The 16,148-nt window shown below is 41.0% G+C and overlaps 1 protein-coding gene across 7 annotated transcripts in view; it reads left to right on the top strand.

The window, feature by feature from the left end:
- The first annotated feature begins 8,479 nt into the window (after positions 1-8,479).
- Positions 8,480-16,148, top strand: part of Lrfn5 (leucine rich repeat and fibronectin type III domain containing 5) — a 297,221-nt gene continuing 289,552 nt past the window's right edge. For 2 of the 7 annotated variants that reach the window (XM_031357357.1, XM_031357360.1), the window contains exon 1: positions 8,928-10,689. The gene's annotated coding sequence lies outside the window, so the exon portion shown is untranslated. Of the gene's footprint in view, positions 8,850-8,924; positions 10,690-16,148 lie in introns of those variants that run through there. The other 5 variants (XM_031357359.1, XM_031357358.1, XM_031357364.1 and 2 more) reach the window with 5 other exon arrangements.

Here is a 16,148-nt window from a genome sequence, read left to right on the forward strand (position 1 = left end):
AAAAAAAAAAAAAAAAAAAAAAAAAAAAAAAAAAAGAGCCATTTTGTTTGTTTGATTGTTTTGGCCTCAATCCACTCAGGCAGTTATACTCTTGCTGCCTCCTTTCCACAGGCTTTCCTGAGTCCTGCTGGGAAGGATTTGGCGAAGACATGCCTTTTCTGCTTGAGTATTCCAATGGGGACAACATTATGTGTTCTTTCGAATGAGGTGTTAATTCATCCTGTTTCAGGAGTCAGGATTTCTCAGTAGTACTTGGACTTTTTAAATGTTTTGGGGGGATTGATCTCAAATCATGAGCTTCCTGGAAAACACTTCACTGACTGAGTCATTTTACTATTCCCTAAATAGAATTCCTTCTTAAGGTAGTTATTACAGACAAGGATGTATACTTAGAGTGATGTATGAAGGCATTCATATATTATAAGCCTACCTAATATATATTAATTATATACTCATTTGAACTGTAAAGAGTAGTTAAGAACTACAGCTACTATATTCGCTTCAAATATAAGAAAAAATGTCCTTAAGAGATCCATAGCAGTCAGGATTGATGAGGTAGTATAAATATTACACAAACAATAGAGAGGAAGATAATTTTCATAGTTCTGAATAACCTTCCAAACATCAAGATCCTGTTTTATTCTAAATGGATTCTAAAACTTAATATATATGTTAATTTTTTCTTTCTTAGGCTGCAAATATCATGGAACATGTCAGAATAGGAATATGCACATGGAAACAAAGGGGCTACATATTGAATTAATGATAAATGTCAATTTTCTGATTATAATTTTAGGTAAACAGTGATACAGTACAACCAAATGTCATATTCAATAGAGAAATTACTTATACATTTGGAGTCAAGCTTAACACACCGTGTTCCTAGGCTGATTCACCATCAGCACACACTGAAGTCCCCACACTGCCAGAAACAACAAAGAGAACAAATTGTCAATGGATTTTAATCAGGATTTCTAAGTTGAAATAGGGTCTCATCAGCTTGCTTTGTGGCTCTGGTAGCCATTCCGTTTCACCTGTTAAGCACTTCTTAGTTTAAGAATAGGATAAAACATCCTCTGAAATATGATCTACCATACTGAACAATCTGTTTCATCCATGCTTCGTGTATCTAGCATATGCTTGGTTCAGTATTAAAATAGCAGAGGAAAACTTGTGATTTCTTAAAAATCACAAAATAAGCTGTTAAATTATAGTTTGTTCCATTCCTTGACACATTACACCATCAAAGGTATAAGTAAAATAAATATTGTTGGAAATGAAAAAACATAAAAACCAGGAAAGTTCATGTTCACATTGTTTCTAATAAGAACTTTTTGTTTATGTAAATCTGCTCTACACAGCATCTGAGGGCAGAACTTGTGACAAGGTCATAGCTGAAGCCACAGAACATTTCAGCAGATCACAGATACATTCAGTTTCTTTTCCAAAGCTAAACAGATTCTGTTCAGGACGGTGTCCACCTTCTTGAGCTGTGTTCAGTACTGTAACCTTCCAGTTGGAGCATTTCCTACTTAGAACACAGTATATCAAAAACATATCATATTGTACTGAAGCAAAACAAAAGAGAAAAGTAATCCCTCTGAGAGATTATTTTACCCCTAAAAGTCAAAACATACACAATAAAAAATAATTGTGAGTCAATCTATACATTAAAAAAGACAAAACAAAAAAAAACAATAATAACTAAATAAGACAGAAAAATGTGTTTCAGGAGGAGCCAAATAATAATCTTTAATCAGGTTCTTTGCATGGCAAATCTTATCACGGTATGGTGTCAGGACTAATATCTCAAAGCCAAGTAGTGTCTCAATAGTGCCACGTCACTATTCAGAACTTCACCAGTATTGCCTCATCCAAATGATGGAATATTTAATTCCAGGGAAAATAACAGTAGCAGTAGAATGTCTTTAATATATTTTGAAGATGGACACATTTCCCTGATTTAATAAAGCATCAGACTTTGGTTCCATTTGGAACTGATTTCTTTCTAATATGCTTTAATGAATCTGATTTATTACATGACTTGCAAGAGATTGCTCCCAATAGCTAGTTTACAAAGATGATTAGTAGGTCTCAACAAACCTTAAACATAGCATTTTTCTAAGATTTTATTTATTTATTTATTTATTTATTTATTTGTAAATGTATATAGACATCTACCTTCACATGCATGTAGGTTCCTGAGGACATCAGAGGAGAGTAAAAGAAGGTTTTGGATCCTTGTTAGAGCTGATTCTGGATAGATTCTGGATAGATATGAACATCTTTTCACCCTAGACCTGGGTAAGTGCTCTTAACTACTGAGTCATCTCTCAGCTTGTATTCGAATTTCATTCTGAAGCACAAAACCCTCAAGTATTCAAGAAACATAGACAAATGATGTCCCATGCTATGCTTTGCATTGTTGGGGAAGACATTGTTTAGATATTCCAATGTTGCCTGCTAGGGAAGTAAGAGTGAATATCCTAAAAGCAACCCTGAAGTAGGAGTTAGAAGTTGTCCATGACTTGCAGACATTTCACAAGAGATCAAGAAGATTAACTATGGAGCAGAGACTGAAGGAAGGGCAAGCCAGCCTAAATATAGCCATCTCCTGAGAGTCTCTGACAGTATCTGACTAACACAGATGTAGAGGCTCACAGCCATTCATCGATCTGAGTACAGGGTCCCCAGTGAAGGAATTAGAGAAAGGACCAATGGAGCTGAGGGGTTTGCAGCCCCTTAGGACGAACAACAACATGAACTAACTAGTACCCTCGGAGCTCCCAGGGTCTCAACCACCAACCAAGGACTGCACATAGAGGGGTCTGATTGTTCAAGCAGCATGTGTATGGTAGAGGATTGCAAAGTCGATCATCAATAGGAGGAGAGGACCTCGGCCCTTTTAAGATTCTGAGCCCCAGTGTAGGGGAATGCCAGGGCCAGAAAGTGGGAGAGGGTGGGGTGGCAGGCATGGGGAAGGGGGAGGCAACAGGGGTTTGGTTTTGTTGTTTTTGTTTGTTTCTTTGTTTTTTGGAGGGGAAACTGGGAATGGAGAAATTCGCATGTAAATAAAGAAAATATCTAAAATAAAAAAAAGAAAGACATATCTGGATTTCATAAGTCTTAGTAGAGAAATAAAATCCATATTATAATGAAATAATTTGGCGATTGGCTAAGCACACTGAGAGAAAACAAGCCTGAGAACTATGATCAGTTCCTCTCTTCCAGGCATAGTGAAGAACATTAGTCAAAAGCAAGGTGATTCATGCAATCCCTGGTCTATTAGCAGAGAGTTGAACATCACTGTATGAAGAAACAATCCAATGCCCATCAAAAAATATTTCCCTTTTATTCTCAAGCCACAAAAGACCAGAGCAATGGAACCAAAGGAACTTTTAAGCATGGTAACCAAACTAATTGAGAAAAAAAGGGAGGCTATCTTAAAAAAAGTGAGTACAGAACATACAGTAAATCAGTCTCTCCTACTGAAACTCAATGATTAGAAAGAAAAACAATTACTGAAGAGGTGGCGGAAAATTCCCAGGTCATCTATAAAAGCTGATGTCAGAAAATTGTTCTGGTATGGGCAGATGGTACAGGGAATAGCTCAGTGTTTAAAAGTGCTTGCTGGACACACATGAGGATCTGAATTTGTATTCCTATCCCAAAGCAAAATGCCAGCACTTAGGGTTGGAGAACAGGGAGGCAGGTGAATACCGAGGGCTTGCTGGCCTATCCAGCATAATGTAAAGAGTTACTTCAAAGTTCATTGAGAGACTATGTCTAAAAAAATGGTGGAGAGAAATGTGGGGAGACATTCAATTTGTACCTTAGATCTACAATATGCATATGGGGTTTGGAAGAGACTATATACTTTCATACTCAAAAAACATATCAGACATCATTATTTTACCTTAATGTAAATGCATTTTAATCAAATACATTGACATATATTTTTAATTTAAGTCTCCTGGGGCTGGTACTTCAGAAAATAGAACACTATGGTCTCAAATAAGTGTGTGTCATCTTACCTGTGATCACCCACTTGTGTCACCTGCCTGAAACTGAGGGCAGAAGATTGCCATGAATTTACAGGAAAAAAAGTCATCAACTACATCTATAAAATAAAGCCTTTGCTGCATACTTCACCACAGGGCTTTTAATAGAAGTATATTAAAGCCTTTCAAATGCCTTATTACTTTTATCTAATAGGATTCATTGTATCCAGTTATGTGCATACATCAAGTCATAAGGATAATTCAGACTCGTTTTCAGAATAGCTATTTCGTAACTAGCTTGATTTTAGAGGAGAGCTTAGAGATTAAATGTAAATTGTCAAATTTTCATAAGATTATACATATTTGTGAACATAATATAAGAAAATGCTTAATGAATAAAACCTAGGGTTTAATAATCTTTCTAAAACATTGTAAAATATAAAAAGTCTAAAAGTACTGTACTTTATATTCAGTTCAACCAGCAAGCATACATAGCTAAGTAGTCTGGATTCCGGTGTTCATTTACCTAGAATCTTTACTTTTTAGGAAACAAATTGCCTTTCTAGTCCCAAAATATATAAATTGTGGCAGCTCAGTCACACTTTAGTAAAGAGTGACATAATAATCATAATTAGTTTCATCTAGCTTGACAAAGTAGCTTTGATGATAGGAAGAAATCAAAATACTATCATTTCTTTCTTAGGTTGATGGATATTCTTCATTGGAATGATACACTGTAATATAGTAACTAAGGAGTTGTTTGTCAGACTGTAAACAAAAACAGGAATGAAAAGGATGGATAGTAGTAACAATGCTTAAAGTTTGTTGTTTTGTTCAGAGACATTTAACGCTGACATAACCCCCTTTGTGTAAACTCTCAGGAAATCCCTGTCCAGTGTCCAGTATTATTTTTTTAATGCACTGGAATTTCCAAATTTGAGACTCAACATTAACTTTTTGAGAGTAGAGTAACAAAGAAAGAAACCATGAAAACAGCATTCCACCCAGAGATCGAGTCTTCAGTGATAGTCCCCTTCCCATCAGGAAATGAAGAAACCTCATAAAGGATTCCAGAAAGCTAATGTGTCCTTATAAGTCAAGTGAAAGCTCAAGAAATAACTAAGAGGGCAGGGGCATGTTTGTCACTGAGGTATAGTAAAAATGAGTATCATTTCTTATACTTTTAGCCCAAATTATGTATAAAAACTTCTTAATAAATATATCAGAGATAAGTCAGATGCTCAATTCTGCTAAAAAGTTATTTGTTTTGGGGTAAGACTTAGCAGCCACAATATTCTTCACTCACGAGCTTCATGATCAGAAATGTCAGAAATAAGCTCTGAAGCAAACTTCAGAACTATGAAGGTCACAGCTTTATTAGCTATTAATCTAATCTTCAGTGCATGGAATTTATTTGCTTTGCCTTAAATTATTCTCTCAATGTTCAAATCAGAACTTTACCTCTCCTTGTTTTTTTCATATCATCTGGAAGCTTTAAGGTCACAGAGCCAAAAATTAATTACAGAACCAATAGCTACTAACTCAACCATTACTCAACACATGGAGATGTTTCCGATAGAAATGTGCTTCTTAGAAGGTACAGGGAAGAAAAGAATGGATTAGTATGGTGACTTACTACATGCGTCAGTTCACAGAAGTGAGATTCATGAACTCTGTAGCTAATATCAATTTTTAAAGGAGTAGGTTATATTTCTCCCTATATTAGAGCAAGTCAATGAAAAATAGTAGTGCATGAAGAAATCAGGAATATGCCTTATATATCATTTTGACTGTAAATTATTAACATTTCCACTTATTGCCTGAAATTAAGAAAACACAGCTCTTTATTTATTTATTTTTGTCATTTCTGTGAAAATGAGAATTCTAACATGTATGGCCATCATTTCTTAGGAAAATCACTTGGAGGAAACAAAAAGTTGAAAATTGTTTTTAAAAATGATTTGGCTTAAGTTGAATTTGGACTAATTAAGATAACCAAGAAATAAGCCAAATTTAATCCAAATTATTGAGGATAGGGTTTTCTTTTTTAAATGCTTCATTAAAGAATCCTATTCTAAGTGTATGAACTATTGAAAAAAGTAACAGCTTTAGAGTTAGCAATTGGATAAGTAAATAAAAATCTTCTTTAATAACCAATTTCCAGAACACACACTCTCTCTGTCTCTCTGTCTCTCTGTCTCTCTGTCTCTCTGTCTCTCTGTCTCTCTGTCTCTCTCTCTCTCTCTCTCTCTCACTCTTTCCCTCCCTCCCTCCTTCCCTCCTTGTGCTCCCCCTCTCTTTGTGTTTTGCTATAAAATAATAAAAAAGTACTTTCTGTTAGTTCTGTCACTTATGAAAACTACCATGGGCTCTTCTTCAACTTTCTAAAAACAATCATGGAAAATAACGCCCTTTCTTCTACATTGCAATCTCCAATTAGCTTGCAAAGGACACAAACAAGACAAACAATCAGAATGAAAGATTCTTGCCTTAGCAGACAGTTTCCTAGAGGGAGATGGGGGGGTGATGGGGAGTGTGATGGGCACAAACACCTTCCACAAAGCACAGTGAAAGCCTGAAGTTAAAGGGCATTTCTGCCTGGGAAGTGTTGGACCTTGAGAGAACACTGAGATAAACTCTGTTCATCACTCATCCACTTCAGCCAAAAGGTGGTGTCATCTTTCTCACCACTAAACAAGTTTAATAAAAGGCACCCCAAAGTGAAATTTGAATTTTGTCTCATTTCCAACTATTAGCATCTTCAATTGGCCCAGTTGGCGAAGAGTCCTCTTCTCACCTCTGTCTGGCTATAAAAAATGTAAACGAAAGAGGAAAAGGAAGTTATTCAATCCAGATAGGCAAAGGTCTTTTGGATTCTGAATCAATATTTGGATATTTGAAAAACTTTGTTCATTTGGTGAACCGCAAATACTTGTTTCGGAGACTTTTAGTTCTTTCAGCTAAGCAGGACAGCAAGTGGGACAGTCCTGAAGGCAAAAGAAGTCACCCCCACATCCTAAAGTACTTGGAAGTGCTCATTTGGATCTTCCTGGAATCCAAGCTGGGGCGATATCACCACTCGCCCTGAAGTCCACAAAGCTGCAAAGTTTAAAGGGAAGCCAGAAAGCAGCACTTTCTCTCCTGTGCCTTCAGAAATGGCCTCCTCAGGTGAAGGCTCTCCCTAGGGATTTCTTAGAATACTCGGTTATCCAATTCCATGACTAGAAACCCAATGGAGAAACACTCACGATTTTAGTGGAGACTCTCCTGGACTTCATGGTGTCGGTTGAAGTATTTGTCCTCCAGAGTCCTTTTGCAGATTTGTATGGAATCTTACTGGTCAGAGCCCGGCTGTTAAGAGAGATGCTCGGACACTCGAACTCGCTTTCAGCTCCGCAATCTACCGCTGGAGACTGCACTGGAACCGGGAGCTCCGTCCAGTGTGGCAGAAAAGCACTGAGACTGCGCAGCGGGAATCTCAGCCCCAGCCACGCTCCTTCGGAATCAAGTAACCAGCAAGTAGCTCGGATTGCTAAATCCAGGGACAAACTACCCAGGGGTAAACCTGGATGGTATCTGATCGGAAGCAAAGAGGGGGAGCCCAGAGAAGAGAAGAGAAAACTGGAGCAGTTACCACTTAAAGTACTCCAGGCTGAGTTCATCTCTCAAGAGGCAGCTGTGTGGGTCTTGATTACGCGTGGGTGCCCGTGCGCGCACTTGGATAGGGCCCGTGGGTGTTCCTGAAGGTGCACGCCCTTGTGAGTTCGCAAGGCAGCGGTTAAGCCTCTGGTTTTAACTGGAAGCAAAATTCCAGAGCATCCTATTCTGGGAGGAACAGCAGTATGGTTGTTTTTATACCAAGTAGGCAAGGAAGTGCTCCTTGGTAGTCAGTATTCTCTCCCACCCCCCAACTCTTCCATTCAGGTTTGGTTCAGGTTAGTGTCTGAACTTAGAGGGAGGCACAGAAACCAAAGATTGCTCACCAACTCTATCCTGAAAGGACTGGGTTCCGACCACTCCACAGACCGGAGGAAGCCTTTTCTTTAATTACTTGTCTTTGGGGGTTTCTGCGAGCTTTTCTGGGATTTGAGTCTGGGAATTAACTGAGAATCCGGGAACCCTGGCAGAATTCCAAGAGAGTAAAGCCAGGGAGGGCCCTGCCCAAGAGGCTTGTTCTGCTTTCCTCTGTACCACATCTCTCTCCGGCTCCACATCCTTCCCCCATGCAGGTGACCTCGGAGGCCAGGCCTTTCTGCCGGCTACTTCGGTCTGGTTAAGCTCTGTACACTAAAATGTGGTTAGCTTCATCACTTCTTTATGCCGAGTACGTACCGCGCAGATTCCCCAAAGTAAATGTTCATTTTGGAATCCGCTTCCATTTGATTCATAAGCAAATCAACCCCCAACGCCGCCCCCCCCACAGAGAGAGAGAGAAAGAGAGAGAGAGAGAGAGAGAGAGAGAGAGAGAGAGAGAGAGAGAGAGAGAGAGACTAGGGAACACTGGAAGCCAGCCTCCGGTGTTTCTGCTAGAAGCTCTTAGGCTGGGTTTCTTTCTGCCGGTTTAGAGCTAATCACTTTTCCCACTGTCATTAGAAGCCACAGCCTGATCGAGTGACACATTTTTTCTTTTTTTTTCTTTTTTAAATTTAAATTATTATTCCCTTAATCACAGGTCAGTGGGAGACTAGATCAGGCAGTTCATTTCCAACAGAGGGATGCCCCTGAAGTTCGCCTTCTCCCTTCGGGTTTTCCACCGCTTCCCCTCCCCCCCTTCCTGCAACGCCTCCGCGCCTTCTCTGCTTAGGGATTTGGAGGCACAGCGCTAGCCCTCTCCTTGCACCGCCAGCGGTAAATCGGTTCTCTGAACACATCCAGCCCGGCATCTCAAAGGCCGAGAGCATAGCTGCTACGGCTTGGGGGTGTCTCCTGTTTCTAGGGTTCTGGGAGGTGCGGCCGTTCTCGTCACTGCAGCTAGGGACCAGCTCTCGGCCGCGCGCCCGCCGCCGCCGCCGCCGCCGCCTCCATGCTGCAGCGCGGAGCGCAGCTCCTCTGGGCCGGCTTTGCCTGCACGCACCACGCTGGGGAGCGGCTCTCCCAGGCCTGCCGGGGCGGCGGCTGCCAGCCCGGACTGCAGCTTCCCGCCTCCAGCTTGAGCTGAACCCTTGTCCCAGGGCCTCAGCCAGCGGGAGGGGCGCCCACCGCGCTGTGTGCAGCTGCTTGGGGAGGCGGTGAGCCCGTGCAGAGCAGCAGGAACCGTGTGTGTGTGTGTGTGTGTGTGTGTGTGTGTGTGTGTGTGTTCGCCTGCGTGCTTTTCTTCTTCCCTTGAAGATGTCAGATGTGAATGGCTTCTCAGCTAGCTGGTCCTTAGGATTCTGGACTTTGTGGAGCTGTGAGCACAACGCACCCATGTAATTCATGTTGTGTGGTCGGTTATCTTAAGGGGGGAAAAAGGCGCAACTCGACGGGGGTGGGGCAGATCCATGAAAGATTCTGGAAAGGAGAAATAGAAAAGGGGAGGCATAGAAATATGAATATTGAAAGACCCGAGAAGACTTTTGGAATTTCCCGGCTGGCCCTTCAGTTTTCCCGGCACGAATCTGGAGGTTTTCCCACCTTTTATAGTCATCTTGGTGTTTCTCTAGTGTTTTGTAAGCCTCTTTCCAGCTAGCTGCGTGTGTGTTTTGCGTATGTTTGTGCGCCTGTGTATGTGCGCGCGCCTATCGGATGCATTTGACAGTCTTTTTTCCAACTGCCCAGAAGCAAACGTGTTAACTCAGAGATGCCCCTCCGTGCCCAGGTTCTCGCAGAGCGTGGAGGACACCCAGACTCGTTTTCCTGGCTGGATTCCGGGAGGCTGATGGGCTGTGAACCCAGGTGTATGGATCACTTAATCCAGAGGCTTGGAAAGTGGCTGTATTAACCAGCTTCCAGGTACATCGCAAGGTCAAGAGAGGGACTTGCAGCTGTATTATTTCCCTGCATCTTGACTTTCCTGTTTTGGTCCGAAGAATATGAATGTGTCTGTCCACAACATTTGAAGCCCAAACTTCGAGCTGGTTTACTGTTCAAACAAGGTAATGAGGATTGCTTTTCAAACTGCTTAACGAATCCCCGACGCTTCCATAGCCCTTCCAGGACTCCCTTTACTCCCCAGCGAAATGTCACCAGCTTTTGAATTCCAAGGATTTGGCTGCAGGAGAACTTGAAGGAAGCGTGATCAAAGGGCTATGTGAGAAAGCGACTGCTCTCTTTGCCGGCGGGCTGGTGGGCTTCCGGAGCGGATCTAGAGAAGGACCAGTTCTGTTTCTCCCTCCCGGTGCGGTTCTGGGAGTGCTTGTGCAAGTGTGAGTGCGCGCGCGCCCGGCTGAGAATGTGTGAGTGTGTGTGAGCGTGTCTCTGTGTGTGCGCGGCCGCCCTGCTTCTGCCCGCTCCCCGGTCGCGGAGCCACCGGTTTCATGGGGCGATTTGCGCTGAATCCCCACCCAGCGCGACCTGAGAGCAGCGACGGCAGGGGCAGGAGCCACCTCTCTGACTCCCTAGGATGCGGGTGCTGAGCTATGGCAAAGGGCAGCGAAGTGATGAGCGAGACCCCAGTACGACTGTGACAGCCACCTGGAGCCACCTTGCCTGGATCTTACCTGCCGGCAGAAAGTCTTCCTACGACCGTCTTTCCCCCTAGAGGCACCAGGTAACAATGAAGGACTACTTGCCTCACCCACTTTCCTTAAGGTCTTGTTTCTAGCATCTTATCTGCATTGCAGGCTACTTTACTTATTAATGTTTTGAAAATCATTAGAAAGGGATGGGTATCCAAGGGCGCTTGCTCAGTGAGGGGGTATGCAGTTTCTGGTACATAAAATGTAAGTCTCTATCTGGACACTCATTGTGGTAGTGAAGTATCTATCTTTCTATCTATCTATCTATCTATCTATCTATCTATCTATCTATCTATCTATCTATCTATCTATGAATACATCAAGCCCGAGGAGAGTTTTTGAAAAGGGCCAGGCTTGTTGAACCTGTCTGAAGGTGCCAGAGATGAACCGTTCATGTTATCTTCAGGCTATGGTTGCTGCGGACCATTTGGTAGCCAACCCTCCAGATACTGAAGTGAGATCCGGTGTTTGCTTCCCCGCCCCCCACATCTATCAAAGATCTTTTTTTTTTTCCTCCCTTGGATCCTTTTACATCCTGTACCAGGTTGTTTTCCTTCCCTTGTTGTGTAGGATCTTCCCAGATCCTTTTAGTAGTTGTGAATTAAGCATCTGGAGACTTTGATGTGAAATGGAGTTTTCTTGGGACTTGCTTAGGATGAAAAGGAATTCATTGTCTTGTGTGCGTGTGTGCATATTTGTGTGTGTGTGTGTGTGTGTGTGTGTGTATGTGTGTGTGTGTATTGAGACTAGGTGTTTAACTGCCTGGCTTTGATTTGATGTAGCAAAAGAGATCCATGAAAGAGGTCGTTTTTATATGTATAGGAGACCGAGGCCAAAAACCAATAGCCACCACCCAGCCCCAGCCCCAGCCCTAGCCCCAGCCCCAGTGACAACATCAGCCCTGGCCCCACCTGCTTTATCTCAGAGGTGGACAGAGGCTTGTGTCCCAGTGTTTGTTGTTTGTGTACAATAGGTATTTCGAAAATTCCATCTAGTGCTTTGATTTAAAAACAGGTTGGATTTGCGACTGCCTAATTAACATACTGGATCTGATATGTGAAAATGGAGATTCCCTTCACTTTGAGGAGGCAGAACAAATTTAGTTAACTTCCAAAGCCCCTTATCCTTGAACCTTGTTCATTCTATCTTCTACCCACCAATGATGCCTGTTCCCTAGAGAAAATTTCACTTCCTTCTCGAGGGGACTTGAATCAACAACATAAAGCGACTTCCAAAGTAGTCTTGTCAATGTTTAATTCCATAGTGTAGAAGGTCTGAAATTTTTCAGCTGAGGAGTGCTGGTTTATCTCCTGCCTTCAGAACTACCTGCTTGTAGCACTCCACAGAGGTTTGGCTTGGTGGGTCGGTGGTTAGCTGCTCTAAGAGTCAGAGACAGGGTCTGACCTATGAAGGTGGAACTAAGTGTGGGGTGGTGACTTCTGTTTGCTAAAGCTGCTTAGGAAGTGCAGGGACACTGCCTAGTTGTCTTCCATCTCCTCCGTTTCTGTAGATATTCATATGATGGCATTTGCAGATCACTAGCTAATGTGTAGCTGCTCTAGTTGTCCCTATGCGCTGACGTCCGGACTCCTTTTCTGGAGTCTAGAATTGCTGCTGCTGCTGCTGCAGCCCTTGCAGAGTGGTGGTGCTACAAGGCCGTGTATGCAGCGGGTTTTGGGGGCTGGGCTCTACCACTGCAGCTGGCAGGTCTGCTTTGACACTACATGGGGCGGGGCTGGAGAGCTCAGCAAGCACCCTGGCAGACAGTGGGGCTCATTGTGGCTGGGGTGGCTGCCTAGTCTGAAGGAAGGGAGATTGGAGATGAGTAGGGCGGTGGTGGTGGTGGTGGTATTTGCACATCTATTATGACTAGAGCCCTCTCCTTTACTCCCTGTTACATATGAATATTCAAGACCCTGTGGTGAAAGCAGGCTACAAAAATTGTTTGACATTCAAACATTGCATGATTTATCAGGATTGAAACCTTGAAGCTAAGTGCATTTTTCCTACATACCTATTCTTTCTTTCTCTCCTCCTGCTTACCCAGATAACACCAGGTCATTTGCAGTCCTATTTTGCCTTCAGTTAAAAAAAAAGAAAGAAGGGGGGGACATATGTAATCAACTAATCTTGCACTTCCAACATGAAGTCTAGGAGAGCCACTCTTCATACAGGTTTAGTGTATAACTTCAACCCAGAGGAAGGATATAAAGGTTAACTCAACTCAGACAGTAAGATAATCCATACTCTACTGTCTGGGTTCTAATGAGGAAAAAAAAAAGTATCATTACCCAGGTTCAAAAAGGTATAAAATAAAATTTAAAAAAAAAAAACAAACTAAAAAAAACAAGATTTGAGGGAATTAAAGAGAATTTCATCTCAAATATCTCTTCTCTCTAAATTAATTTATTTGAAATCTTCTATCGTTCAAAAAATCCCACATACAGTGCTGCCTTATGTGATAAATATCAGAGAGATGCCTTTTTTTTTCTTGTCCTAAGTTTGTGTGGAATATTGACAACATAATAAGTTGCAAGCAAATCACATATGTGAGGATGACTAGAAATTACATTTCTGGTGAAGAATATTGGTACGTGAAAAACACATACTTCCCCATCCCTGTTTCCCATCTCTTTGGCCTTTTCTCACTTAAGGCTTCATCTTTTGCAAGTCAGCTCTTATCTCCATTCACCTATTCCTAGAGGAAGGCAGACAAATCTGCAAACCAGACTCTAAATGCTCAGAAGCTCAGGCAAGTACTGTGGTTTAAAAAGGTCATTTCTTTGTGGAGTTAGGTTAAATGTTTGAGGAAATAGAGCTCCTAACATAGGGTGAAGGAATAAAGAAAGGAAGGAAAGGAAAAAGATAAGAAGGAGGGAAGAAAGGAGGGGAGGGAAGAAGGGAGAGGAGGAAAGGACGGAGGGGAGGAAGGAAGGAGGGAGGAAAGAAGGGAGAAAGGAAGGAAGGGAGGAAGGAAGGAAGGAAGGAAGGAAAGTTAATGCTGGCTAAGGTGTTAGACATTATCCCTAGGCAGAGCTGTTCTTGTTCATTGATGGGTTTATGATACTGAGAGTTTCCCAGCCAGGATCTCCTACTTTACAAATCATTTTTTAGTCATTCCTAATAAGAAAAACTGGCAAATATGGGCCACACAGGGACAGGGAAGAGTAGAGAGTCAGCTTGAAAGGAGTTGACATTTGATTTCATCTTCTAGATGAGTTCCTTTCAGTGATTGCCTTTTTCTCTTTTAAAAAGAATGACCTTGAACAAGACCTGTATTCTGTGTTTTGCAAACCTCTTTTAAAAAATGCAATGTGTATAGACGCATCCTAATACATTTCCACTTTGATATGAAGCTCTTGTACAGGTTTGTTTAGGGAAAAAAGTTTATCTATTTATGTTTTTCACTGATATCAGCCAAAAGACATCTCTTTCCTCTTTCTCTAGAGAAATAGAAGAGATGAGGGTATCTAAGTGAGAATGCTCCCACCCTTCTTTTGTGTGTGTGTGTGTGTGTGTGTGTGTGTGTGTGTTTGTGCTATTATTTTTTTCTCTTCTGCCATTCAATAGATTCTTGGTTCTAAAGTGTTATCTTCTTGTGTCACTGGTATTTAAACACAGTCCCATGTTACACCCACCTCCATCTTTCCTGAAGGGACATCATTTCCCTTTGTCCTTTTAAGCCAGTGCACTGCTGCTTGAAGCACTATTGGCTTGGTGGTTTTGCTGAGTTTTCTAGCTAGTGAAATTAGGACCAAGCTTTCTGCTGACTCTCTTGCTGTGCTGTTCTGTGGTAAGGATGAGATACTTGCAGCTATCTAACAATGTTCCTGTCTATCAGTGAAATTATTCCACAACAACTATTGGGGCTTATTCAATTGCATTGAAAGCATTGTTTTTGCTAGTACTGAAGTAAGAGGAAGAAGAAAACTCACATGAAATTTTCTAAAGAATAAACTAGCTAATCTGTTTTCTTGTTTTTCTTTGTTTTTTTTTTTTTTTTTTTTTTTTTTTTGTTTTTGTTTTTCGAGACAGGGTTTCTCTGTGTAGCCCTGGCTGTCCTGGAACTCACTCTGTAGACCAGGCTGGCCTCGAACTCAGAAATCCGCCTGTCTCTGCCTCCCAAGTGCTGGGATTAAAGGCGTGCGCCACCACCACCCGGCCTGTTTTCTTATTCTAGTAATTATGTTCACTCAGAGATGAAGCATACTGGTATTTATTTTTTCAAGTTTTCTTTTCTTTTCCTTTATTTTTTATACAATGAAAATAGTTCTAAGCTTTCTGGTTCATGGAAGAGTAAAGTTTAAAATGTAGGCCTAATGCAAGTGAGTGTGACTCTCTAAGATATACCATTAATGTATTCTGTTAAATCATTCCGGTGATCCATGTACACAGTTAAGTTTTGAGAATGGATCCACTTACTCAGTTTCCATAGCCTATCTCCTCATTTGTATACCTTCCTTTAATCTTAGAACCTAAGGAAGTATACTTTATAGATCCTGTGGTGTATGCATGGTGCTGTTAATAAGCTATTATGTTTATAATTATAGAAATTGTTTTAGCTAGAGGCAAACCATTTTTTCACTATACTCCATCATCCTAAGTTATATAGTACTATGATGCCCTCAGTAAATAAAGAGGAAAGAGAAGAATTTTGGGAAGAATTTTATTCAGAAATAGTTAATGCTAAATTTAAAGCAGTTATTATTTATTTATTTTTAATTCATGGTGCTCTGACAGACAGTGCTCTGACAAAAAGCTTTTCCCCAAGCTATATGACAATTGAACAGTAATTAGGAATGATAGGTAACAAGTGATAGAAAATTACAATGTAATTACATGATTATATAAAGTACTATCAGTACACCAAGGCCAAGTAAAGTGCATGAACAGGTTTTAATATTTTAGCTACATAAAGTACTTATACTATTTATCTAAAACTGAATTTGATAGTTCATGTTTTTCTTTTTTTAAGAATTATATATTTATTGTATGTATATGTTATACATACAATAAATAACATAACATAATGTATATGTTAAATATATATATATATATATAGACACTATAGCTGTCTTCATACACATCAGAAGAGGGCGTTGTATCCTAATACAGATGGTTGTGTGCCACCATGTGGTTGATGGGAATTGAACTCAGGACCTGTGGAAGAGCAGTCAGCGCTCTGAACCACTGAGCCATCTCTCACCCTGATAGTTCATATTTCTTCACCTGCACGGTTAGGTGGGAAATTACCTTGTTACACAGGAATTGCCAAGGTTAAATAGGGAAATGCCAAATGACCAACTTCTTCCTTTCTAGAAAGTAGACATATATCATATGTTATGTCTTATACTCATTTCGAATATTCTTGGTATAAATAAACAAATAAGTTACATAATACATTGCACATACTTTCAATGGAGTTTCTTAGTTTCTTAGAATTAGTGTTACAATTCCTGTGTATCATGATTGAAGGTTTTGGAAAGAAAAT

The sequence above is a fragment of the Mastomys coucha genome, unplaced genomic scaffold, assembly GCF_008632895.1.
Source record: "Mastomys coucha isolate ucsf_1 unplaced genomic scaffold, UCSF_Mcou_1 pScaffold6, whole genome shotgun sequence".
Classification (NCBI taxonomy): Eukaryota; Metazoa; Chordata; class Mammalia; order Rodentia; family Muridae; genus Mastomys; species Mastomys coucha.